This window comes from Oncorhynchus gorbuscha, linkage group LG21, assembly GCF_021184085.1.
Source record: "Oncorhynchus gorbuscha isolate QuinsamMale2020 ecotype Even-year linkage group LG21, OgorEven_v1.0, whole genome shotgun sequence".
Lineage (NCBI taxonomy): Eukaryota > Metazoa > Chordata > Actinopteri > Salmoniformes > Salmonidae > Oncorhynchus > Oncorhynchus gorbuscha.
Window position 1 is genome coordinate 20,861,002 of NC_060193.1, and position 26,544 is coordinate 20,887,545.

General features: G+C 44.9%; 1 pseudogene; it reads left to right on the top strand.

Moving 5' to 3' along the window:
• Positions 1–1,898: 1,898 nt before the first annotated feature.
• LOC124007991 lies at positions 1,899–26,462 on the top strand (annotated as a pseudogene).
• The last annotated feature ends 82 nt before the right edge of the window (positions 26,463–26,544 follow it).

The following is a 26,544-nucleotide window of genomic DNA, read 5'->3' on the forward strand; positions in this document are numbered from 1 at the left end:
AGTAACAACGTCAATGGACAGATGAGACCAGGGATGCTGAGGCACGTGAAGGGGAAAGAGCTTCCCTGCTGGAGTGTGCCGGGGGGACTTAGTTTGAGCACACACAGAACAGGAGTTGATGTAACAAATAACATCCTGTGCCAAGTTGGACCACCAATACTTATCGGAGATAGATTGAATAGTACGGGTGATCCCAGGATATCCAGCGATGACAGCTGTGTGTGCCCAAGTCAACAGCCACTCCCTTATCCCGTATCGTATATGCGCAAAGGAGGACAATTAGTGGGTGTGGGTTCCCGCTCCAGAGCCTGGCGAAAATCTACATCTATGTCCCAGACCACAGGGAATACGATGCGAGATGGAACGGGAAAGCAGGTCCTCTGGCATTCGGCTGACCAGTCCGTGATTTTCATCCTCGACCATGAGATGGTGGGGTTATGGCGTTGGATCCATGGGAGGCTGAGGATGATCTTGTGATCTGGTGCACTCTTGATGAGGAAGGGATTATTCTGCTGATGAATGGACTCCAAGGTGAGGGTGGGTGGTGTGGCGATGTGATCCTAGTGGTCGAGTTTCAAGGGATTGGACCCGAAATGGAGAAGAGAATATGTATGAGGTGATATTAGAGAGGTGGCAAAGGTCTGGTCAATAAAGCTCCCCGTGGCACCGGAATCTGCTAGCGCTGTAGAAACGATTCCTGAGGGACAGCCAGCTAGTGTGATCAACTCTAAAAAAGGGTCTAGCGTAAAATTACGAGGTTGGGGTAATCACACCTCCATCTTGTGGAGGACGTACCAGACACTGCTGAAGCTGGATCCTTCCTTGACCACAATAGGGACAGAGCCCCAGCTGTTTCCGTCTACGTCGTTCAGCCACAGGGAAGTGTGTGACCACTACCTCCATGGGCTCAGACTCTGATACAGAATGGTCACTGAGCGAGGGAGAAAAGCGATGAGGGTACTGATGCTCTCGAAGTAGGAGGAGAGGTTGTCATCGCGACATGCCAGTTCCGTCTGGACCTCCTCGCGCATTCCTCTTTTGAATAGCATACGAACCGCTGGCTCATTCCATCAGCTGGATGCTGCTACAGTCCGGAAGGTGAGCGGGTACTCAGCAGCGGTCTGGTCATCCTGCCCCAGTTGGATTAGGCGCTCACCCCCCTCTCTGCACTCCCTCCGGTGGATGAGCGAAGATACCTCTGAATAGAGCCATGAACCCCTCATATGAATCCATCTCCTCCTCTCCTCTCTCCCAGGCGGCCGTAGCCCACTCCAACACTCTCCCAGTCAGCAGAGACTGGGAGAGTGGACCTCTCAGTGGTGGGACAAAATAGAGGGAGCACTGGAGTAGGAAGCCACGGCACTGAGATGGGGTTCCATCATATTAATCCGGGAAGGACAGACGGTCATTATTGACCTGGGTGGACTGCTGAGTGGACTGGTGTGCTGTCTCACTGGGTCGACTGGTGGCAGAGCATCGTCTGCTAGATGAAGGCAACGCTTCTCGGGAAGACTGCGAAGAACCTCTTCCATAGTCTTCCCCAGTTTCACCAGCTGGTTGTGGTGTTGAATAAGTAGGTATCCCTGTTCTTCAACCATTTGGGAGATGTCCTGATTACCTGATGCTTCAAATTTGTTGAGGACGTATTCTGTAATGTATACGCTGGGAGTCGGAAAACAAGTGCAGCTGGTGAGTTTAATAATAAATGGAACATAGAGCAATATAACAACCACAAGTAGCGTATAGACATGAAACACAGTCAAAACCTTTATTTTATTTAACCTTTATTTAACTATGCAAGTCAGTTTAAGAACTGCCTGGGGACAGGAACTAGGGGACTGACAGATATAGTGGAGGTAATCAGTGAAGTGATGGAGTCCAGGTGTGCATAATGTTGAATGCCAGGACTGGTGGTTACTAAACCAGCGACGTCGAACAACGGAGGTGAGGAGCGGAAGTAGACATGAAAAAGCAAAGGTATTTATTTAGGCCATACTCAGGCATCTTTATGTTCCAGTGATGAACAGTATTTTTCTCTTCTCATGCCACTAACACCCGCTCAAACACACAGCAACCTATTTACAGGTACTCTGATGTTATTTCTTAATAAATAAGAACTTAAGACATGGTAGTATGCCTTTTAATTTGTAAAAAAAAAGAGGTTGCAAATGTTTAAAACATTTTGTCTTTTCTTTTAGCGGGGACCCCTTCTCAGCAAAGCCAGTATGGGAAGCTTCATGCCAACACGTCAGACCAACAGGTTAGCAGGATGAGACAGGGAAATAGTATTAAAGCAATATACTACAGCATTAGATTTCACCCATACTGAGACCTTGTTTTATCCACATAGCTAAACGGTGATTATGATGCCTTGAAGATCAGTGACAAGAAGAGGAACAAGCCCAGGAGACGGAGGAGAGAACAGCGAGAGGAAGAAACCATCTACTCTGGTGTAAGTAATCAAGACAGGATGTGACATATGAGGGTCATTGAATCAGCATTATTCTATGTTAAGCCCCACCCCCCCTCTGAACTCCACTTTGATCCTGACAGAGCCAGTGTGAACTGACTATTAAATACATTTTTAATTTATTGTAGGATGCTATTGCAGGGTCCTAGCTTCACCTAATATTAATGTAAAAACTCTCAGGTTCAGAGCATAAATGTCCAGCAAGTGTGAAAGCTGATACTAGGATGGTTTAAGAAGTCTCACATCTTTAGCAATAGCGGCTGAGGTTGACTGTCAGCATACATTTATTTTTGTAGAATTGTACAACAAAATGTATAAAATGATTTTGCAAATGTCTGAATTCTTCCTTTTGATGATACTAGTTGTAACATGGAACTCTGTAACATGCCTTTATGATTGTGTGATATTTCAGTAAAGATGTTTTTTATTTCTTAGTGTAATGACTTCCTACTTCTTATCACTTATTTGCACCAGGTATCAAAGGATCACATCTTTATTTTGTCAAAAATGTGCCAACCTCACCACAGTTCAATTCCTCCTGAAAGCTTTGAATTACCTTCTACAGACATGAAGTAAGAAATACAATGTAAACCCCCTGTGGACGTCAGAGGACATATGTACCAGTAGTCTCAGCCACCGACCCAAATGATGAAAAAATACAAACCAGTAACTCTGACTTTGCATCATTGAAGGGCTGCTATAGACAGCCAATAACAAGGATGTAATCCAACCAGACCCTGTGATAGTTACACAACTGGGACAAAGTGTATCTCTCAATTGTTTTTGTCGATCTCAATTGTTCAGAGTCTCTTGGTACAAGCAAACTGTTGGACAGAAGCCTCTTCTCATGGCATCATCATATTATGGGAATGAAAATAGTTTTTATTTCAACAAGTTTACAGAGGACTTTACTGAGACTAAACATTTGAATGTGAACAGAGGATTTGGGTCTGCAACCTCCCTAAGAGGCACTTCAGCCTCTCTGATGCTGGGACTTACTACTGTGCTATGGCCTCATGTGGGGAAATACTATTTGGGAACGGGACCAAGCTGGAAATGGACTAGTGATATTTCTGACATGTCCTGAATCTCCTCTATCACTATCTATATTTCCACAGATGTTTGTAAGGAGGATCCTGTTCTCTTGGTGTACTGTCTGGGTGTAGCGTTGGCTCTTTGTGTCATCATCATCATTGTCCTGGCTTGTGTTATGTATAATATGACCAAGAAAACCTCTCTGCTGTCCAGAGGTGAGCGGTATCATTGCCCACAATATAGGAATAAACTGTTGGTGCAGTATAAAGTGCATTTGGAAAGTTTTCACACCCCTTGACTTTTTCAACATTTTGTTATTTACATCCTTATTCTAAAATTCCCATAATGACAACATATACAGTGGGGAGAACAAGTATTTGAAACACTGCCGATTTAGCAGGTTTTCCTACTTCCTACTTAACAGTAGAGTTGGCAGTACACTAAATGCAAATGTATAAATAATTTAAAACATAAATACCTTACTTACATAAGTATTCAGACCCTTTGCTATTTGACTGGAAATTGAGATCAGGTGCATCCTCTTTCCATTGATCATCCTTGAGATGTTTGTTCAATTTGATTGGAGTCCATCTGCGTTAAAGGTATTGTCCGCAGTGTTCCGGGACAGAATTGCGTCAAGGCACAGATCTGGAGAAGGGTACAAAAACATTTCTTCAGCATTGAATATCCCCAAGAACACAGTGGCCTCCATCATTCTTAAATGGAATAAGTTTGGAACCACCAAGAACCATCGTTCCTAAAGCTCGCCACCTGGCCAAACTGAGCAATCGGGGGAGAAGGGCGGTGACCAAGAACCCAATGGTAACTCTGACAGAGCTCCAGAGTTTCTCTGTGGAGATGGGAGAAGCCTCCAGAAGGACAAACATCTCTGCGGCACTCCACAAATCAGGCCTTTATGGTAGAGTGGCCAGATGGAAGTCACACTTTAGTAAAAGGCACATGAATGCCCGCCTGGAGTTTGCCAAAAGACCATGAGATACAAGATTCTGTGCTCTTATGAAACCAAGATTGAACTCCTTTGCCTGAATGTCAAGTGTCAAATCTGGAGGAAACCTGGCACCATCCCTATGGTGAATCAAGGTGGTAGCACCATCATGGGTATGTTCCTTTTACTAAGGGATGGGATGGTTTTCAGCGGCAGGGACAGGGAAACTTGTCAGGATCGAGGGAAAGATGAACGGAGCAAAGTACAGAGAGATCCTTGATGAGAACCTGCTCCAGAACGCTCAGGACCTCAGACTTGGGCAAAGATTCACCTTCCAACAGGGCAATGACTCTAAGCACACATCCGAGACAACGCAGGTGTCACGTTCTGACCTTTATTTCCTTTGTTTTGTCAGTATTTAGTATGGTCAGGGCGTGAGTTGGGTGGGCAGTCCATGTTTGTTTTTCTATGTTTTGGGGTATTTCTATGTTTCGGCCTAGTATGGTTCTCAATCAGAGGCAGGTGTCATTAGTTGTCTCTGATGGAGAATCATACTTAGGTAGCCTGGGTTTCACTGTGTGTTTGTTGGTGATTGTTCCTGTCTCTGTGTTTTGCACCAGATAGGGCTGTTTTGGGTTTTCACGTTTCTTGTTTTTGTTAGTTTGTTCATGTGAAGTGATTTATTAAAACATTAATCAAAACAACCACGCTGCGCTTTGGTCCGCCTCTCCGTCAATGGAAGAAAGCCCTTACAGGATCACCCACCACAACTGGACCAAGCGGCGTGGTAAACAGCAGCTGCAGCAAAAGCAGCAGCAGGAGAAGGAACAGCAACAGCGAGGTCAGGATTTCGGGACATGGGAGCAGAATCTGGACTACACAACTTGGGAGGAGATAGACAGGTGGGCGGTCGACCCAGGGAGAGTGCCGGAGCCCGCCTGGGATTCGATGGAGCAGTGCAAGGAAGGTTACAGGAGAATGAGGTTGGCGAATCCAGCACGGCAGTGCGACAGGTACGAGAGGCAGCCCCAAAAAAATGTTTTGGGGGACAGACGAGGTGTGGTATTAAGCCAGGTAGCAGACCTGAGCTCACTCCTCGTGCTTATTATAAGCAGCGCATTACTGGTCAGGCACCATGTTATGCGGTTAAGCGCACGATGTCGCCAGTACGTGCCCATAGCCCGGTGCGCTATAGGGCAGCCCACCGAAAGTGCCATGCGAGTGTGGGCATCGAGCCAGGGCGTATGGTGCCTGCTCAGCGGGTCTGGTCGCCGGTACGCAGTTTTGGTCCAGGGTATCCTGCGCCGGCTCTGCGTGCTGTGTCTCCGGGGCGCTGGGAGGGTGCAGTGCGTTCTATGCCTGCGCTCCGCTCGTGCCGGGCAAATGTGGGAGTGGAGCCTAAGGGAGAGGTGCGTGTAGTAAGCACTAGATCTCCCGTGCTTACCCACAGCCCGGTTCAACCTGTGCCTGCACTCTGGAGGGTCCGGGCTAGAGTAGTTGTCCAGCCTGGGGAAGTGGTGCCAAGGTTGTGCACCAGAGCTCCAGTGCTCCTCCACAGCCCGGTCCTTCAGGTGCCTCCTCCTAACACCAAGCCTCCTGAAGGTCTCCCCAGCCTGGTGGTTCCTGTGGCAGCCCCACGCACCAGGCTGTCTCTCTGTCTCCTCCCTGCAGGTGGTCCTGTCTGTCCGGCGCTGCTGCCAGAGTCTCCCGCCTGTCCGGCGCTGCTGCCGGAGTCTCCCGCCTGTCCGGCGCTGCTGCCGGAGTCTCCCGCCTGTCCGGCGCTGCTGCCGGAGTCTCCCGCCTGTCCGGCGCTGCTGCCGGAGTCTGAGGCGCCAGAGCCCCTCAGCCCAGAGGCGCCAGAGCCCCTGCCCCTTTGTCCCAAGCTTCTGCCCCTCTGTCCAGAGCTTCTGCCCCTCTGTCCAGAGCTTCTGCCCCTCTGTCCAGAGCTTCTGCCCCTCTGTCCAGAGCTTCCGCCCCTCTGTCCCGAGCTGCCCCTCTGTCCAGTGGGGTCATTGAGAGGGGTGGCCATGGTTAGAAAGCCACGGAGGCGGACAATAAAGCGGACTAAGACAATGGTGAAGTGGGGTCCCGCGCCAGAGCCGCCACCGCGGACAGACGCCCACCCAGATCCTCCCTTATAGGTTAAGGTTTTGCGGCCGGAGTCTGCACCTTTGGGGGGGGGGGGTACTGTCACGTTCTGACCTTTATTTCCTTTGTTTTGTCATTATTTAGTATGGTCAGGGCGTGAGTTGGGTGGGCAGTCTATGTTTGTTTTTCTATGTTTTGGGGTATTTTATGTTTCGGCCTAGTATGGTTCTCAATCAGAGGCAGGTGTCATTAGTTGTCTCTGATTGAGAATCATACTTAGGTAGCCTGGATTTCACTGTGTGTTTGTTGGTGATTGTTCCTTTCTCTGTGTTTTGCACCAGATAGGGCTGTTTTGGGTTTTCACGTTTCTTGTTTTTGTTAGTTTGTTCATGTGAAGTGATTTATTAAAACATGAATCAAAACAACCATGCTGCGCTTTGGTCCGCCTCTCTGTCAATGGAAGAAAGCCCTTACAGCAGGAGTGGCTTCAGGGCAAGTCTCGGAATGTCCAGCCTTAAATCTGATCGAAAACCTCTGGAGAGACATGAAAATATCTGGGCAGCAATGCACCCCATCTAACCTGACAGATTTTGAGAGGACTTGCAGAGAAGAGGTGTGCCAAGCATGTAGTGTCATACCCAAGAAGACTCGAGGTTGTAATCATAGCCAAAGATGCTTCAAAGTACTGAGTAAAGGGTCTGAAAATGTATGTAAACATGACATTTCAGATTTTTTACGTTGCTTTTTCTGTTACACACCGTGTTTTTATCATTATAATTGTGTTACAAGTTCTTGTATTCTGTCAAACTCCTTTCTACTTTACTGTTGTGCATTTTAGATCAAATAAAACTTTAAAATCGGTGAAATGTAGCTTTTCTCTTATATTCTTCGAGTTAAACTGGTAGGTTTGCAGGTACACTGCATCCTGATTACATGATGTTTATAATAGCATGCATAGAGTACATTCTACTGACTAACACTTTCAGTTGTCTCAACTCTATTTTTAAAGCTGTATCCTACATCACATCTCTGTGGTGTTCTGACGGCCCTAAATAGATTGAACAGTCAGTTTAACTCATCTCAAACTCCCAGCAATGACCATCAGTCCTCATCACCCAGTCTTCACACACCTCAGTGAATCAAAACCACAAACATCCATGTCACTAAGATCACAACTCACTCTCTTCATGAGAAAAGCCTGTACTAATAAAAAGTATTCTTAGCTAAATAGATTTTGAAAGAGCTGATATTGTTGAAAATATAATCAAAATATGACAATGTATACATTGTGACTGAGACGTTTTCGCAAACAATACAAAATGTGAAAATGCATACGTGCAGATCGAAGTACTGCCTTTATTTATTTTTCAATAGGATGCAGCAGTGTACATGGAAATCACTATTACCGCCTTAACATTAGAGTTGGCAGTACACTAAATTCATTATTCTGCGCGCTGGTACACTCAGACAAGAGTGCTCTGAAATCGGTGTAGATAGCTGGAGCAAATTTACGAAAGCACCCGAATGTCCATTGAGAACTCACAATGACTATACCATTTAGCTAAACTAAAAATGACGGGAATAATCAAGTCAATAAACGTTGCGTAGTTAGATTTTGTTAATATACTGGCAAGTTTGATGTATAACCACTAACGTTAGATAGCTAGCTAATATACTGGTACATACTGCTGTAATGATATGCTATGTGGTCCGTAAGGACGGCGTAGCTAACAAATTGTCAGCAAACATAACGTGTAAGATAACTTATTTGAAAAGTAAGTACTTTATCACATTGAGCAGCAAGCTACCCCTTGGTCATTAGGGAAAATCTGGTCTGTGATAGAAGGGGGGGGGGGGTTAGTCTGTTGTTCAGCTATTAGCCCCACTCCCCAACTTGCAACAAATTATTACTCCCATCTCGTTCATCTCCCTCTTCCAAGTGTCACGAACCGGCTCAAAGCCCGTAACAAAGGGAGACAACGTGGAGATAAGGAGTAGCAAAATATGTATTTATTAACTAAAGCAACTAAGTATAATATACAATGGGTGTGTAATCAGTAATCAGTAGTGTAAGTGAGTGTTTTGCATGCATGAATGTGATAATGCAGGGTGATGAAAGGTGCCAAAGCAAACAAACAAAAGGCCACCAAGAACCACAACAGAATCTACAAAAGGTGTCTGCATGGAGAGAGTCTCCTCCATGAATGTGGAAGAGGTCTATTTATCCTGGGAGACACCTGGCCCAGGTGTTTCCCATGTAGCTGACGACCCTCTCAACTCCGCCCACCGGCATCCTAATAAGGAAACAAGAACAAAGACAGAATACGGCAGACAGAGTGGGAGTCACATTCCCCCCATAAAAGGGACCAACAAGGACCCCGGAACATACCAGCCTTCCGCGTCCCAAATTGACACAGGCCTCTGCGTCCCAAATTGACACAGGCCTCCACATCCCAAATTGACACAGGCCTCTGCGTCCCAAATTGACACAGGCCTCTGCGTCCCCAAAACACAGTCCCAAATTGACACAGGCCTCGGTCCCAAATTGACACAGGCCTCTGCGTCCCAAATTGACACAGGCCTCAGCGTCCCAAATTGACACAGGCCTCTGCGTCCCAAATTGACACAGGCCTCCCAAATTGACACAGGCGTCCCAAATTGACACAGGCCTCTCCCAAATTGACACAGGTCCCAAATTGACACAGGCCTCTGCGTCCCAAATTGACACAGGCCTCTGCGTCCCAAATTGACACAGGCCTCTGCGTCCCAAATTGACACAGGCCTCTGCGTCCCAAATTGACAGGCCTCTGCGTCCCAAATTGACACAGGCCTCTGCGTCCCAAATTGACACAGGTCCCAAATTGGTGAGGGGTTATGTGTTCACACCTCCACCTGCCCCATCCAACCTCCTCCTCCCCAGACCTCAGCAACCTTTGCGCATAGGAAGCAATATTTAAGAGGAAAGAAGAACACAAGACCAGGAGGGAACAGACAGGAAAGATAGAACATGACAACCCGAAACAATGGTCAATCACGTAAACATTCAGGAACACGGCACAAAAGACCAACAGCTACAAACTCCAACGAAAAGAACATCAGGGTCCTTCTTAATTTTTACAACTCCCAACGATTCATAGTCACTTCCAACGATTCATAGTCACACGATTCATAGTCACTTCCAACGATTCATAGTCACTTCCAACGATTCATAGTCACTTCCAACGATTCATAGTCACTTCCAACGATTCATAGTCACTTCCAACGATTCATAGTCACTTCCAACGAAACAGAATTTCACTAATTTCAATCATTTAAGCTTGTAGTGTTCAGCGATCTTCAACAGCTGTTCTTAAGTACATAATTCTAACAGGTCCTCTGATGGAAAGCGAATGAACTTGTGTACATGAGACACCATAGTCATAAGTAAATAATCTTGCTCAACTCCTCTGCTGAGCACATCAGACCACAACCAGAGAAATGACAATCACCCTGAGCACCACAGAAGAGAGATGAGATACAGAGCTTCCCCAAAACCTACAATAACTCAACCCTAGTCTTCGTGCAGATTTGCGGTGGGTATTTACGCACTGTAGCCCGCTGGCAAGGAAATAGAACTCCCCAGCATGCTGGCAAATTCCACCAAGCCACGGACGTGCCCGAGACAACTGCTCAGTCCACAGACACCACACAAAAATAACAAACATTTAACCATGCCCAACATGTCCAAAATTGAAACACGTCACTAAGCCTATCAGGGGAAAAAGGCTATAGCTCCGGGTAGCAAGTTCCACTACCCTACCCAAATCTCCCACCGAGGTACACAGCAGATTACTCACTTCAGACTGACGTCCCAACAGAAAGTAGAACAAGAGTTCAGACTAGGCATGGCCTGGAAACTAACCATTATACTCTCTCCAACATAGCACACAAACCAAACAACAAAGGCAACCAATACTGGGCCGATCACACTCAAACACCATATTCAAACCAAACACGTACCTCCACGGTCTCCCAAACCAATAGTTCAAAGATCCCGGACGAGCTCCCACTTGTCACGAACCGGCTCAAAGCCCGTAACAAAGGGAGCTCACGTGGAGATAAGGAGTAGCAAAATATGTATTTATTAACTAAAGCAACTAAGTATAATATACAATGTGTGTGTAATCAGTAATCAGTAGTGTAAGTGAGTGTTTTGCATGCATGAATGTGATAATGCAGGGTGATGAAAGGTGCCAAAGCAAACAAACAAAAGGCCACCAAGAACCACAACAGAATCTACAAAAGGTGTCTGCATGGAGAGAGTCTCCTCCATGAATGTGGAAGAGGTCTATTTATCCTGGGAGACACCTGGCCCAGGTGTTTCCCATGTAGCTGACGACCCTCTCAACTCCGCCCACTGGCATCCTAATAAGGAAACAAGAACAAAGACAGAATACGGCAGACAGAGTGGGAGGGTCGTCACACAAGTGTCATTATTCTGCGCCTGAGTGGCTCGCTTACATACCATAGAATGATAAATCACTCAATTATTATTCTCAAGCTAACCAAAAGCATTTAGCTACGAACACCTGTTCTTGCCATTTTCAGTTGAATTAATCTAGCTTTCTTTCATGGCAACTCATAAGCAGGCCATGTCCTATTTGTTTCATAGTCGATATACAGTTGAAGTCGGAAGTTTGCATACACTTAGGTTGGAGTCATTAAAACTCGTTTTTCAACCACTCCACTAATTTATTGTTAGCAAGCTATAGTTTTGGCAAGTCGGTTATCTACTTTGTGGATGACATCAACAAAGAAGTTCAAGAAATAGAAAGTACATTTTTTTAAATTAAAAAACACAAGAAAATGACATAACTGTAACGAGGCTATATTCATGGGGTACAGGTACCGAGTCAATGTGCAGGGGTACAGGTTAGTCAAGGTCATTTGTAAAGTCACTATGCTCATTGAATTTTTTCTCTAGTGATTGCACGTTGGCCAATAGAATGTATGGTAGAGGCGGGTTACCCACTCGCTGACGAATTCACACAAGGCACCCTGATCTGCTCCCCCTGTATTTCCTTATTTTCTTCATGTGAATAATGGGGATTTGGGCTTTGTCCGGGAGCAACACTATATCCTAAGTGTCAGACTCATTAAATAAAAAATATTTGTCCAGTTTGAGGTGAGTAATCGCTGTTCTGATATCCAGAAGCTCTTTTCGGGCATAAGAGAAGGTAGCAGCAACATGTTGTACAAAATAAGTTACAAACAATTTAAAATAACACAATTGGTTAGGAGCCCGTAAAACAGCAGCCATCCCCTCTGGCGCCATTCACTTGATTTGATTTGATTCACAGGGACCTTCATATGCACTGCTGCTCCCTATTGAAAGATACACGAATTGCAATCATGCAAGGTGCACTTATACGTTCATGTTGTGTCAATAGTTTGTGGAAACTGCTCAGTCACAATGTGTACATTGTCATATCTGAAATCATTCTCAATAATCTAAATTCTGCTCAAAGTATATTCACCTAAGATGTTAATGTTTACTTCAAAACTATTCTCTTGCAGAGAGTGAGTTGTGCTCTTAGTGACATGGTTGTTTGTGGTTTAGATGCACTGAGGTGTGTGTAGCGAGCACGTGGTGAGGACTGAAGGTCATTGCTGGGGCTTAGAGATGAATTTAGCAGAGTGGAAAATCTATTTAGGGCCGTCAGAACACCACAGAGATGTTTTCAGGATACAGTTAAAAAACACCATTCAATATATGCATATTCACAGTGCGTTATGCAACCAAAAATAGCTTTGTTACATTGAGCATAAGCCCAATATGGTTCTTGCATTTTAAATTGGTGGGTGAAATTTAAAGACAGAGAAAAATATGAATGCAAACCAAACAATGCATCTGTATGAAATGTTTTATTTGATCTAAATTGCACAACAGTATCAATGTTAAAAGGAGCTTGACAGAATACAAGTACAATACATATAGTGTAGAAAACACAATCTTATTACAATCTTAAAGAGCAAAAGTCTACATTTCAGTCCATGTTTTGGCGTCTCACCCCAGAGTAAACAGTGTCTCTCTCCATGGCGCTCCCCTGTCTTCCGGCGTTTACTTACTTGTGGACGACGTTCAGAGCGGCGTATAGGGCTGCTCATTCTTTGACATTCGTTTCATAAAGCTTCCAATGAACCGTTCTTGTGCTGACAACTTCCAGAGGCAGTTTAGAACTCGGAGTGAGTATTGCAACCGAGGACAGACGATTTTTACACGCTTTATGCATCAGCACCTGGCGATCCCGTTCTGTGAGCTTCTGTGGCCTACCACTTCGCGGCTGAGCATTGTTGCTCCTCCACTTCACAACAACCAGGGGCATCTCTAACAGGAGAGACATTTGACTAACTGACTTGTTAGTTAGGTGGCATCCAATGGCGGTGCCACGTTGGAAGTCACTTAGCTCTTCAATAAGGCTCAGTGATTGAATTAGCCAAATCCATTCATTTGAAGGGCTGTCCACATACTTTTGTATATATGTACAAGAGTGAATATGAGTAGTGTAAACACCTACCCAATGAAACAAGTGCATGTCATTCTTCCATTCCCAGTATATCATTCACAGAAACATTCACTAAGTGTAACACCTGAGCGTGCATGCCTGACTGGATACCCCAGCCACTCAGCTAATGTGACACACTTCATCTAGTCTGTTTAAGTCTGTGGTTAGTGTGGTTCTGAAAGGAAGCAATCTATCAGAAGGAGGATCCTCCTTTTTCAAGTTTCATTCTGGAAGAGGAACCTGCAGTTGACTTTGTGCTTCACAAGACATGCCTGTTTGAGAATGTACTGAAAGTTCTCCCATGACATTATCACAAAATGGCCCCTCCCCATGGACCACAAGTGAGAATAGATGGTGCTGTACCACACATGAGGTGCTTAACTCGGACGGTTAAAAAAGGGTTATTTAGTAGTTATTTGTGGTTTGTAACTGATTTCGGATAATTAAATATATATTGCGGTTAGTTTAATAAATAACTGTTTTATGTTGGATGTAAGCTGTCAGGGGAAGCATGAACAACAAGTAAAGATGGTGAGAACAACAGTGACACCACATAGACATCCTGCTGAAAACCACAGAGACACAGAAACACAGAGAGCAGGTAGGAGGGTCCTGTGTGCACAGAGCCAGCAGGCCCACCTGACCAAAGAGTAGATATGGCCTCATCTGGGGCTTACAGTAGACTGCAGAGTACCTGTTAACTTGTTCACTGTGTGGGGGTGGGTGTGATTGAAATGCTATCAACACAACTAAAAGAGCACAACACATTACAGAGGAGAGATGACTTGAATAAATTGGTTGACTCCCTGGCAGTCAATACAAACTACACGTCAACAAGAGTTATTGTCATCGTCATATAGAGATCACTTTGTTGCCCCTTTCATTTTGAGTGATTGTGTTGCTCCTTGTGGTAACTAATCTACACTTTATAATAACTTAGTTGATGTTAGTAGTAATGATTCAGTGATAATGACTACCTAGCCTGTTTGATGCATATGACTCTATGATTCTAAAATGGATTTATAACATGATACAGATGTGTAATATGTATGTAATAAATGTATATATTACCTTGTTATAGATCCTTAACAGCCACACAGTGTCTTTGTTGTGCCTTTGTTGACAGATATTATGACTACACACATCAACTATAACAGGATAGTATGTTTTCAACGATTCTTCATAAAATTTGTGAAAAATTTGAACATTTTCTAAAAGTTGCTGCCAACTCTACTGGTTAAGCAGTCACAGGGACTTCTGTAAATACTGCTGCTCCCTATTGAAAGATAAATGAATTGCAATCCTGAAATTTGGAATTATACGTTAAGATTTTGTCAATCGTTTCTCAAAACGGCCAAATCAAAATGTCTCTCAACAATGCACTGTTCAAATTATAGTATTTGTATTTTTAGTTCAGGCTTTTCTCATGAAGAGAGTGAGTTGTACACTTGGTGACATTGTGTGTGGTTTAGAGCCGCAGATCTGTGTGTAGAGAGCACATGGTGTGGACTGACAGTCATTGCTGGGGGTTAGAGATGAGTTTAGCTGAGAGTTAAATCTATTTAGAGCATTCAGAACACTACTGTTATGCAGGTGAATGAGGACCCAAAAGCGACTTGGCGAAAACAGAGTTTTTAATCCAGTAAGAAACTTTACAAAACAAAAGGCATAATACTACTCGTAAAGACGAGAACAGACTGGGAGACTTGATCAAGAACTGCAGGTTGCCTCGGGAAGGCACTTGAACCTAGCAGACTCAGACACCTGCTCACCACGCAGCATCTGAGGGAAACACGACACGACAGGGCAAAACATAGACACAGCACGGTGAATTATAGATAAGGATCCGACAGGGCAGGAACGGAAAACAAGGAGAGAAATAGGGACTCTAATCAGGGAAAAGGATCGGGAACAGGTGTGGGAAGACTAAATGATGATTAGGGGAATAGGAACAGCTGGGAGCAGGAACGGAACGATAGAGAGAAGAGAGAGCGAGAGAGTGAGAGAGGGAGGGGGAGAGAGAGGGATAGAAAGAGGGAAAGAACCTAATAAGACCAGCAGAGGGAAACGAATAGAAGGGGAAGCACAGGGACAAGACATGATAATCAATGACAAAACATGACAACTACAGAGATGTATTCAGGATACAGCTAAAAAAAGAGTTTGAGACAAACTAAAACACCAGTCAATAGATGCATATTCACATAGCTTTGTTACATTGAGCATCAGTCTAATATGGTTCTTGCAAACTTAATCTGTGGATGAAATTTAAGGACAGCGAAAAATATCAAATCAAACAATATCTCTATATGAAAGCATTTGAATGCTTTATTTGAATTATAATGCACAACAGTATCAATGTTAAATGGAGATTGACAGAAAGTAATTGTAACACACAATGAAAAAGCCATAGTTATACATATAGTGTAGAAAATATAATCAATGAAAGTTATTGAAGAGCAAAGGTCTACATTTCTGTCCATATTTTGTCATCTCACCCGGAGTAAACAGTGTCTCTCTCCATGGCGCCCCTCTGTCTCCCGGCGTTTACTTTCTTGTGGATGACGTTCAGAGCAGCGTCATGGAGTTTTCAGCATCTTCATCCTGAGAGGAATAACAAACAGTGAAATGCTTACTTACAAGGAATGTAACCAACAATGCAGTTAAAAAAAACAGTAACAAATTAATAAAGAGCAGCAGTAAAATAACTAACAAGGTAATATACAAGGGGTACCGACCAGCACAGAGTCAACGGTTAGTCGAGGTAATTGAGGTAATACGTACCTGTAGGTCGAGTTATTAAAGTGACTATGTATTGATAATAACAGAGAGTATCATTGTCTGGGTAGCCATTTTATTAGATGTTCAGGAGTCTTATGGCTTTGGCGTAGAAACTGTTTAGAAACCTCATGGATCTTGACTTGGAGCTCAGTTACCAGTTGACATGCGATAGCAGAGAGAGCAGTCTATGACTAGGGTGGCTGGAGTCTTTGACCATTTTTAGGGCCTTCCTCTGACACCGCCTGGTATAGAGGTCCTGGATTGCAGGAAGCTTGGCAGTTGCCATACCAGGCAGTGCCATACCAGGCAGTGATGCAACCAGTCAAGATGCTCTCGATGGTGCAGCTGTAGAACATTTTGAAGATCTGAGGACCAATGTCAAATCTTATCAATCTCCTGAGGGGGACTGGTAATGTCGTGCCCTCTCCAGGACTGTCTTGGTGTGCTTGGACAATGTTAGTTTGTTGGAGATGTGGACATCATGGAACTTGAAGCTCTCAACCTGCTCCACTACTCAACCTGCTCCACTACAGCCCCGTCGATGAATGGAGAATGGGGGCGTGCTCGGTTCTCCTTTTCCTGTAGTCCACAATCATCTCCTTTGTCTTGATCACATTGATGGAAATGTTGTTTTCCTGGCACCACATGGCCAGGACTCTGACCTCCTACCTATAGGCTGTCTCGTCGTTGTCGGTAATCAAGCCTACCACTGTGTCATCGGCAAACTTAATGATGGTGTTGGAGTCGTGCCTGGCCGTGCGGTCATGAGTTAACAGGGAGTACAACGCACCTATGTTGAGAATCAGCATGGCGGATGTGTTGTTACATAACCTTAACACCTGTGGGCCGTCCGTCAGGAAGTCCAGGATCCTGTTGTAGAGGGAGATGTTTAGTCCCAGGGTTCTTAGCTTAGTGATGAGCTTTGACGGCACTATGGTGTTGAACGCTGAGCTGTAGTCAATGAATAGCATTCTCACATTGGGGTTCCTTTAGTCCAGGAGGGAAAGTGCAGTGTGGAGTTTAATAGAGATTGCATCATCTGCGGATCTGTTAGGGCGATATCAAATTGGAGTGGGTCTAGGGCATGGCTGCTCAGCCATCTTCCTGGAGATCTGCTGTCCTGTAGGTTTTCAGTACAACCCTAATTTAGCATATCTGATTCAGCTAGCTAAGGTCTTGTTGAGCAGCTAATAAGTACAATCAGGTGTGTTAAAATAGTGTTGGACTGAAAACCCACAGGACTGTAGATCTCCAGGAAGAGGGTTGGGCAGCCCTGGTTTTTGGTTTCTGGGATACTGGTGTTGATGTTAGCCATGACCAGCCTTTCAAAGCACTTCATGGCTACAGACGTGGGCGCTACGGGTCAGTAGTAATTTAGGCAGGTTACCTTAGTGTTCTTGGGCACAGGGACTTTGGTGGTCTGCTTGAAATATGTTGGTATTACAGACTCAGACAGGGAGAGGTTGAAAATGTCAGTGAAGACACTTGCCAGTTGAACCGTGCATGCTTGGAGTACATTTCCTGGTAATCTGTCTGGCCCTGCTGCCTTGTGAATGTTGACCTGTTTAAAAGTCTTGCTCACTTAGTCTGCGGAGAACATAATCACACAGTCATCCGGAACATCTGATGCTCTCATGCATGGTTCAGTGTTACTTGACTAGAAGTGAGCATAGAAGTAATATGGTTGGCTCATGTCACTGGGCCGCTCTCGGCTGTGCTTCCCTTTGTAGTCTGTAATAGTTTGCGAGCCTGTGTAGTATGATTCGATCTTAGTCCTGAGCTGACGCTTTGTTTGTTTGATGGTTCGTCGGAGGGCATAGCAGGATTTCTTATGAGCTTCCTGTCAGGGATCAAGGTTAGACCCAGATGCAGACATGTCGAATGGACAATGGTTTGATATTCCAACAGGGGCAGGCAATAGACAGGTCAAGGCAGGCATGGATCAGTAAACCAGAGTTTGTGGCAAAGGTACAGGTCGGCAGGCAGACTCAGGGTCAGGGGCAGACAGAGTGGTCAGGCAGGTGTGCTCAGAGTCAGGAGAAGCAAGGGTCAAAACCAGGAGGATGAGAAAAGAGAGATAGGAGCTGATACAAAAAACGCTGGCTGACTTGACAAAGAAGACGAACTGGCAACAGACAAACAGAAAACACAGGTATAAATACACAGGGGATAAGGGGGAAGATGGGTGACACCTGGAGGGGGTGGAGACAAACACACAGACAGGTGAAACAGATCAGGGTGTGACAGTACCCCCCCTAGGGGCACCACCTGGCGTCCTACCTGTGTGAATACCTGGTTGACCATGGTGTCGGCATTGAGAATCCACGATAAGGCCTGGGTTCAGGATGTCCCTGGCGGGGACCCATCACCTCTCGTCCAGGCCATAACGCTCCCAGTCAACCAGGTCCTGGAACCCCCTGCCCCGAGGTCGAAACTTCAGGAGATGTCTCACCGTGCAGGCCGGTTGACTGTCGATGATATGAGGAAGAGGAGTGGATCTGGAAAAAGGAGAAAAAGGGCTCTGAGACACAGGTTTGACTCTGGACACATGAAAGGTGGTATGTATACGAAGGGTACGTGGCAACAGAAGACGAACAGCGGTGTGTCTAATAATCTTGGAGATGGGAAATGGGCCGATGAACTGGGGGGAGAGTTTGCGGGATTCCACCCAGAGGGGCAGATCCCGGGTGGATAGCAATACCTTCTGCCCGAGACGATATCGGGCAGCCCGTGTCCGATGGTGATCCGCTTGTCGTCAATACCCGGAGGTGGTCTTGAGGAGAGCCGACCGGGCTCTCCAGGTGTGACAACAGTGGCGGACAAGCATCTGGGCAGAAGGTACCCCGACGTCTTCCTCCTGCTCGGGGAAGAGCGAGGGCTAAGACCCCAGGGAACTCTCAAACAGAGAAAGGCCTGTGGCAGAGCACGGAAGGTTGTTGCAGGCGTACTCGACCCGCACCATGTGCTGGCTCCAGGAGGAGGGGTTGGCAAAGACACGGAAGCGCAGAGTAGTCTCAAGATCCTGGTTGGCTCGATCCGACTGGTCATTGGACTGGGGGTGCAACCCAGAAGACAGGCTGGCCGACGAACCAATGAGGGCGCATAACGCTTTCCAGGACTAGGGCTATAGGGTTAGCTTTAGGGTTAGGACTAGGGTTAGCTTTAGGGTTAGGACTAGGTTTAGCTTTAGGGTTAGGACTAGGGCTATAGGGTTAGCTTTAGGGTTAGGACTAGGGCTATAGGGTTAGGGCTAGGGCTATAGGGCTATCTTTAGGGTTAGGACTAGGGCTATAGGGTTAGCTTTATGGTTAGGACTAGGGCTATATGTTTAGCTTTAGGGTTAGGACTAGGGATACAGGGTTAGGACTAGGGTTAGGACTAGGGCTATAGGGTTAGCTTTAGGGTCAGGACTAGGGCTATAGGGTTAGGACTAGGGCTACAGGGTTATCTTTATCATTAGCACTAGGGCTATAGGGTTACCTTTAGGGTTAGGACTAGGGCTATAGGACTAGGGTTATGGCTAGGGCTAGATTTAGGCTAGGGGTAGGGCTAGGGTTATGGATCGGGCTGGGGTTAGCGCATAATTAGTTGAACATCTATAAACCACTTCTCCAAATAAAGCATCACCAGCAGCAGTAACCCTGAGAATGGCCTTGTGGTCACCTATGAAGTCAACCGAACCCAAACGCTTCCCCAAACATGTCAAATGCTATGGACTTTTTTACTGTAAGACACCGATGTCTATTTTGATACACGCATTCCACATAAAACCTCTGTAAGAGTGTATATTCTGCTTTCTGTAAATTGACATTGTGGTCCAAAACCAACAACAGCTCCCCCTGCCAATGAAATGCCCTTTGACCCTGTCTGATCTCAGAGTGAATTAAGAGATATTCTCTGATTCACAGCTAGACGAGGGAGATCAGATCTACACACATAATGGTGAGAACCAGCTCTACTCTATACCAGCTCTACTGGTATTGAGTAAGTAGGCTACTGTTAAACTTAACATAGAAAATAAGATTGACTGCATCATCCATCCTATAATCTAATGTGAGGACAGAGTATATGCCAACAGAATGGTAAGGACAGTATCTTAGCTAATTTGCTAAATATAAATTTAATTTAGCAAATTTATCAGCAGTAGAAACAAGACCAACAGAAAAAGCTGAGGGATTGGGCTGGATAATTGTAAACACTCAAATTAATCGACATAACTACGGCTAACTTCTAGGGACTGACGATCAAAATGATATCAAAATGATAGTTTTAACCATGTTTTGAGCCTGTAAAGTGTTTGTTTACACTTTCTTTGTTTACAAATGTTGGAGTAAAACAAACGTATATTTTCGGTGGAGTACGACAGTTGAAGAATCAATGGGTACATATAATGAATTTATAAGTCCGAAAATGGATGTAGCGACTGCTGATTCCCCCTTTAATGTATATTATCAGGTTTGGTCTCTCTCTCTCTTCACTCCACTCTCTCTTTCTCTCGCTCTCTCTTTCTTTCTCTCTCTCGCTCTCTCTCTCTTCACACCACTCTCTCTCACTCTCAATTAAATTAAATTCAAGGGCATTACTGACATGGGAAACATATGTTAATGTTGCCAAAGCAAGTGAAGAAGGTAATAAACAAAAGTGAAATAAACAATAAAAATTAACAGTAAATATTACACTCACAGAAGTTCTCTCCCTCTCTCTCTCTCTCTCTCTCTCTCTCTCTCTCTCTCTCTCTCTCTCTCTCTCTCTCTCTCTCTCTCTCTCTCTCTCTCTTCCTCTTGCTCTCTACTCAGTCTCTCTCTCACTCTCACTCAGTCTCTCTCTCTCACACACTCAGTCTCTCTCTCTCTCACTCAGTCTCTCGCTCTCTCACTCACTCTCTCACTCAGTCTCTTGCTCTCTCTCTCTGCACATGTTAACCACACACTCTCTTCTCACCAATCAGGCCCTACATCTCTTTCCATCCATATTGCCAGACTATAAATACCTGACCAAAACCAAAACCGAACTACCCCAGGCTCTAGACTAGATGTGTGCACAACGTGGGTGGAGTACAAATAAAGACAAACACTTATCTACTGTTGTTGTCATCATACAGTTGAGTTTAATTGAATGCATGATATACAATGATACTGTATGTTGGACACCTTGGGTTTGGGACACCTACCACACCTACCACCATCTGCTTTTTAGTACAATAACCATACTTTAGTGGGCTATGTTCAAAAGAATGTGTCCTATGCAACATCTTGAACACTTTGAGCACTTGTAGGACTGCTTCAGTCATAGTGCATCCTTGATGTATTTGCATGCAGAGGGAATTCACCATAAACAATAGACCTACTGCTCTAATGTTGAGTGTGCAGAGGCAGGTGTCAATCTTCTCTGCAGACTCTCATCTGATACATTCACTGCAGACGCTACATCCTCGGCCTGTAGTCAGTGTCACCTCGCTGGCGTGAACACGGATGGAAAAAACACACCTCATACAAAGATCTCTGTGGTCCAACGTTTCCACTCAACAACTAAACACACTGACATCATGCCGTCGCACATTTGGCTTGAACTTTTTTTTTCTTAGGTACTTTTGAGTTCTCACCTCCTCTGTTACTGTGGCATTAAGGTTTTTTTATGGTTTGCTACCAATGCAGTTTGATTTGCATGCAGATACTTTCTAACTGTGTTTCTAAGGCCTGTGATGAGCCTTGTTTCTTTTTCAATGTCACTATTTCTGCTGGACAGAGTGATTCTGAGGAGGTTGATAACTAACCCTCAGGTCCAACACTTTCAGACCACAGTTTTCACACTTTTCAGGGACGTAAGGCCATGCAGTCTGTTTCCTTATAGATATCAAAACAGTTATCAACCAAATGACATGTGTGCTTCTGAAATGGCACCCTATGGTCCCACTATATAGGGAACCATTTTGGATGCAACCAAGGTCTCCGTCCTCACCCTCTGCACCAAACCCTCTGTCTGAATCATACACACATTACATTTATATGCAGACCACAACCTGTTGTTGTCATGTTATTCATCTGACAATGTTAACAAAATACTTTAACCTCTTCAATGTAACTTAAAATGTAATATAAAATATAAAATCCCCAAAAGTAATAATTTATCATGAGACGGACATAAAGAATAAGTAGTAATGCTGCATACTCAAATTGCACCTTTCTGGTAAAAAAAAAATGTTACAAATTGCTTAGTCACTTCTGAGGACAAAGCTCAAGTACACAGTACAAATGTGAAAAAATTGCATGACATTTTCTATTCAACAAAACTGCATGAGTGAGGCTTGAAAACACTTTTTAAATATAGTAAAATTAAATGATAAAACCCCTAACTACAGATTTAAACCTCCTTATAACTGTAAAATGCATATTTGTATGTTTAGTGAACTTTTTAGGAACTTGTCTTTCATCTCGTACTAATCTTGTCCATCTATGACAAACAGAAAGTGTTTTTTGTTTAAAATCTATTAATTATTTTAGATGAACGACCATAAATCGATCTCTTAATGTGCTATAGTGATGAAACCACTATCTCCTGCTGCGCTGTGATGTAGGGTTCAGCCACGAGTTGATTGACAGTCGGATGAGCGAATTAAATGTTGGGAGGGACATCCCATCTTTAAGTCGTTTCAGATTACACATCCTATGTCACACAAAAATATACTACTGTGTCCGTGGGAACCAGCGCTATTGTTCAATGCAAGAAATGTTGATCTACAGTGTCCACAGATCAATTTTTAAGCAAAAATGTTGGTCGGAACCGGGAACAGACTAAATATCACAATTACATAAGTATTCGAACCCTTTACTCAGTACTTTGTTCAATCACCTTTGGCAGTGATTACAGCAACAAGTCTTCTTGGGTGTGACACTACAAGCTTGACACACAAGTTTTTGGGGAGTTTCTCCCATTCTTCTTTGCAGATCCTCTCAAGCTCTATCAGGTACAATGGGGAGTGTTGCTGCGAGGCTATTTTCAGGTCTCTCGAGAGGTGTTCGATCGGGTTCAAATCCGGGCTCCGGTTGGGACACTCAAGGAGATTCGGAGACTTGTGCCGAAGCCACTCCTTCGTTTTCTTGGCCGTGTACTTAAGGTTGTTGTTCTGTTAGAAGGTGAACCTTCAACCAAGTCTGCAGTCCTAAGCACCCTGGAGCAGGTTTTCATCAAGGATCTCTCTGTACTTTGCACTGTTTGTCTTTGCCTCGATCTTGACTAGTCTCCCAGTCCCTGAAGCTGAAAAACATCCCCAAAGCATGATGCTGCCACCACCATACTTCACCGTAGGGATGGTGACATGTTTCCTCCAGATATAACGCTTGACATTCAGGCCAAATATTTAAATCTTGCTTTCATCAGACCAGAGAATCTTGTTTCTCATGGTCTGAGAGTCTTTAGGTGCCTTTTGGCAAACTCCAAGGGAGCTGTCATGTGCCTTTTACTGAGGAGTGGCTTCCGTCAGGAATGTATATCCCCCCCAAGCAGACACCTCGACGGCCCTGAAAGAACTGGAAACCACATATCCTAAGGCTGCATTTATTGTAGCTGGGGATTTTAACAAGGCTAATCTGAAAACAAGGCTCCCTAAGTTTTATCAGCATATTGAATGCGCGCCCCAGGCTGGCAAAATTCTGGATCATTGTTACTCTAACTTCCGCAATGAATACAAAGCCCTCCCTCACCTTCCTTTTGGCAAATGTTACCACGACTCCATTTTGCTGGTCCCAGCCTTTTGACAGAAACTAAAACAGGAAACGCCCGTGCTCAGGTCTGTTCAACGCTGGTCCGACCAATCTGATTCCAAGCTTCAAGATTGCTTCAATCACGTGGACTGGGATATGTTCTGGACAGCGTCGAACAACAACATTGATGTATACGCTGATTCGGTGAGCGAGTTTATTAGTAAGTGCATCAGTGATTTTGTACCCACGGCAACTATTAAAACCTTCCCCAACCAGAAACCATGGATTGATGGCAGCAATAGCACAAAACTGAAAGTGGGAACCATTGCTTTTAATCAGGGCAAGGTGACCGGAAACATGACCAAATACAAAAAGTGTAGCTATTCCGTCCGCAAGGCAATCAAACAAGCTAAGCATCATTAGAGACAAAGTAGAGTCACAATTCAACGGCTCAGCCACGAGAGGTATGTGGCAGGGTCTACAGTCAATCACGGACTACAAAAAGAAAACCAGACCCGTCGTGGACCCCGATGTCTTGCTCCCAGACAAACTAAACAACTTCTTTGCTCGCTTTGAGGACAATACAGTGCCACCGGCACAGCCCACTACCAAAGTCTGCAGCCTCTCCTTCACCGCAGCCAAAGCGAGTAAATCATTTTAACGTGTTAACCCTTGCAAGGTTGCCGGCTCAGACGGCATCCCTAGCAGCATCGTCAGAGCATGCGCAGACCAGCTGTGTTTACAGACATATTCAATCAATCGCTATCCCAGTCTGCTGTTCCCACATGCTTGAAGAGGGCCACCATTGTTCCTGTTCCCAAGAAAGTTAAGGTAACTGAGCTAAACGACCATTGCCCTGTAGCACTCACTTCCGTCATCATGATGTGTTTTGAGAGACTTGTCAAGGATCATATCACCACCTCCCTACCTGACATCCTAGACCCACTCCAATTTGCTTACCGCCCCAATAGGTCAACAGACGACGCAATTGCAATCACACTGCCATAAACCATCTGGACAGGAGGAATACCTATGTAAGATAGCATTTCATCGACTACAGCTCAGCATTTTACACCACAGTAACCTCCAAACTCGTCATTAAGCTCGAGACCCTGGGTCTCGACCCCGCCCTGTGCAACTAGGTCCAGGTCTTTCTGACGGGACTCCCCCAGGTGGTGAGGGTAGGAAACTACATCTCCACTCCGCTGATCCTCAACACTGGGGCCCCACAAGGGTGCGTTCTCAGCCCTCTCCTGTACTCCCTGTTCACCCATGACTACATGACCATGCACGCCTCCAACTCAATCATCAAGTTTGCAGACGATACTACAGTGGTAGGCTTGATTACCAACAACAACAAGATGGCCTACAAGGAGGAGGTGAGGGCCCTCAGAGTGTGGTGTCAGGAAAATAACCTCACACTCAACGTCAACAAAACATAGGAGCATGTCGTGGACTTCAGACTACAGCAGAGAGAGCAGCCCCCTATCCACATCGACGGGACAGTACTGGAGATGGTGGAAAGTTTAAGTTCCTCAGCATACACATGACGGACAAACTGAAATGGCCCACCCACACAGACAGCGTGGTGAATAAGGCTTAACAGCGCCTCTTCAACCTCAGGAGGCTGAAGAAAGTCGACTTGTAACCAAAAGCACTCACAAACTTTTACAGGTGCACAATCGAGAGCATCCTATCGGGTTGTATCACCGCCTGGTACGGCTACTGCTCCGCCCACAACCGTAAGGCTCTCCAGAGGGTAGTGAGGTCTGCACAACACATCACCGGGGGCAAACTACCTGCCCTCCAGGACACCTAAACCACCCGAGGAAGGCCATAAAGATCATCAAGGACAACATTAGCACCTTCGTTATATTGAGTAATATGTGCAGAGTCCAGAAACCAGCATCTTACTTAGCAGTCTGTGTCTGAGTCAGTCCAGCCAGGAGATTCTGTGACTCTGAACTGTACAATACACAATGAGACCTGTGCAGGAGAACACAGCGTGTATTGGGTTAGACATGGCTCAGGAGAATCCCATCCAGGAATCATTTACACCCATGGAGACAGGAGTGATCAGTGTGAGAAGAGCCCTGAGACTGGGTCTCCTACACAGAGCTGTGTCTACAACCTCCCCAAGAGGAACCTCAGCCTCTCTGATGCTAGGACTTACTACTGTGCTGTGGCCTCATATGGGGAGATACTGTTTGGAAACGGGACCAAACTGGAGATCAAAGGTAAGTGATAAATCTTTACAGTTTTTGTTTATATCTATTGTATAATCTACTGTGTCCAACCGTGCACAGTTGTGGTTATTTATATCATGTAAGAAAATGTCCAATTATTTTCCCAGACACTGGCGGAGACCCTCTTCTCTTATTGTACTGCCTGAGCTGAGCATTGGGTGTCTCGTTTATCCTGATCATTTTCCTTGGTTACATTATGTACAAGATGAACAAGAGAAGTGTTTGCAGTGGTGAGGTAAGAAACATCCAAATTCAATAAATGAATGATGTATGTAGCCGGTAAATTCCTTCATAGAAGTTGTTCTTCTTGGTTTCACCGGATGTATCTGTAACGGAAGAAGGAGTTTATCTTTATCTTTTCTGTCTTTCTTTTCAGGACCCGTCTCTCAGACAGGAAGTCCAACAGTCTCTTCTTCAGATACAGGGGTAAGTAAAATTCATTATATTTTCTATTACTATGTAAAAAAATATATATATTTAACAATAACGTGTAGTCATATTCTCCCTCCATTTTATAATTGTTCTTCACAGGCCCAAGATGCAGACAGTCTTCATTATGTAGCTCTGAATCTGAGCAACAAGATGAACAGGTCTAGAAGACAGAGAAGCAACATGGAGGAAGAGACAGTGTACTCTGGAATCAGACAGTAGAACTGGATGAATTAAACAGTTGTCCTTTTAGACCAGATACAGTGCCTTGCAAAAGTATTCGGCCCCCTTGAAATTTGCGACC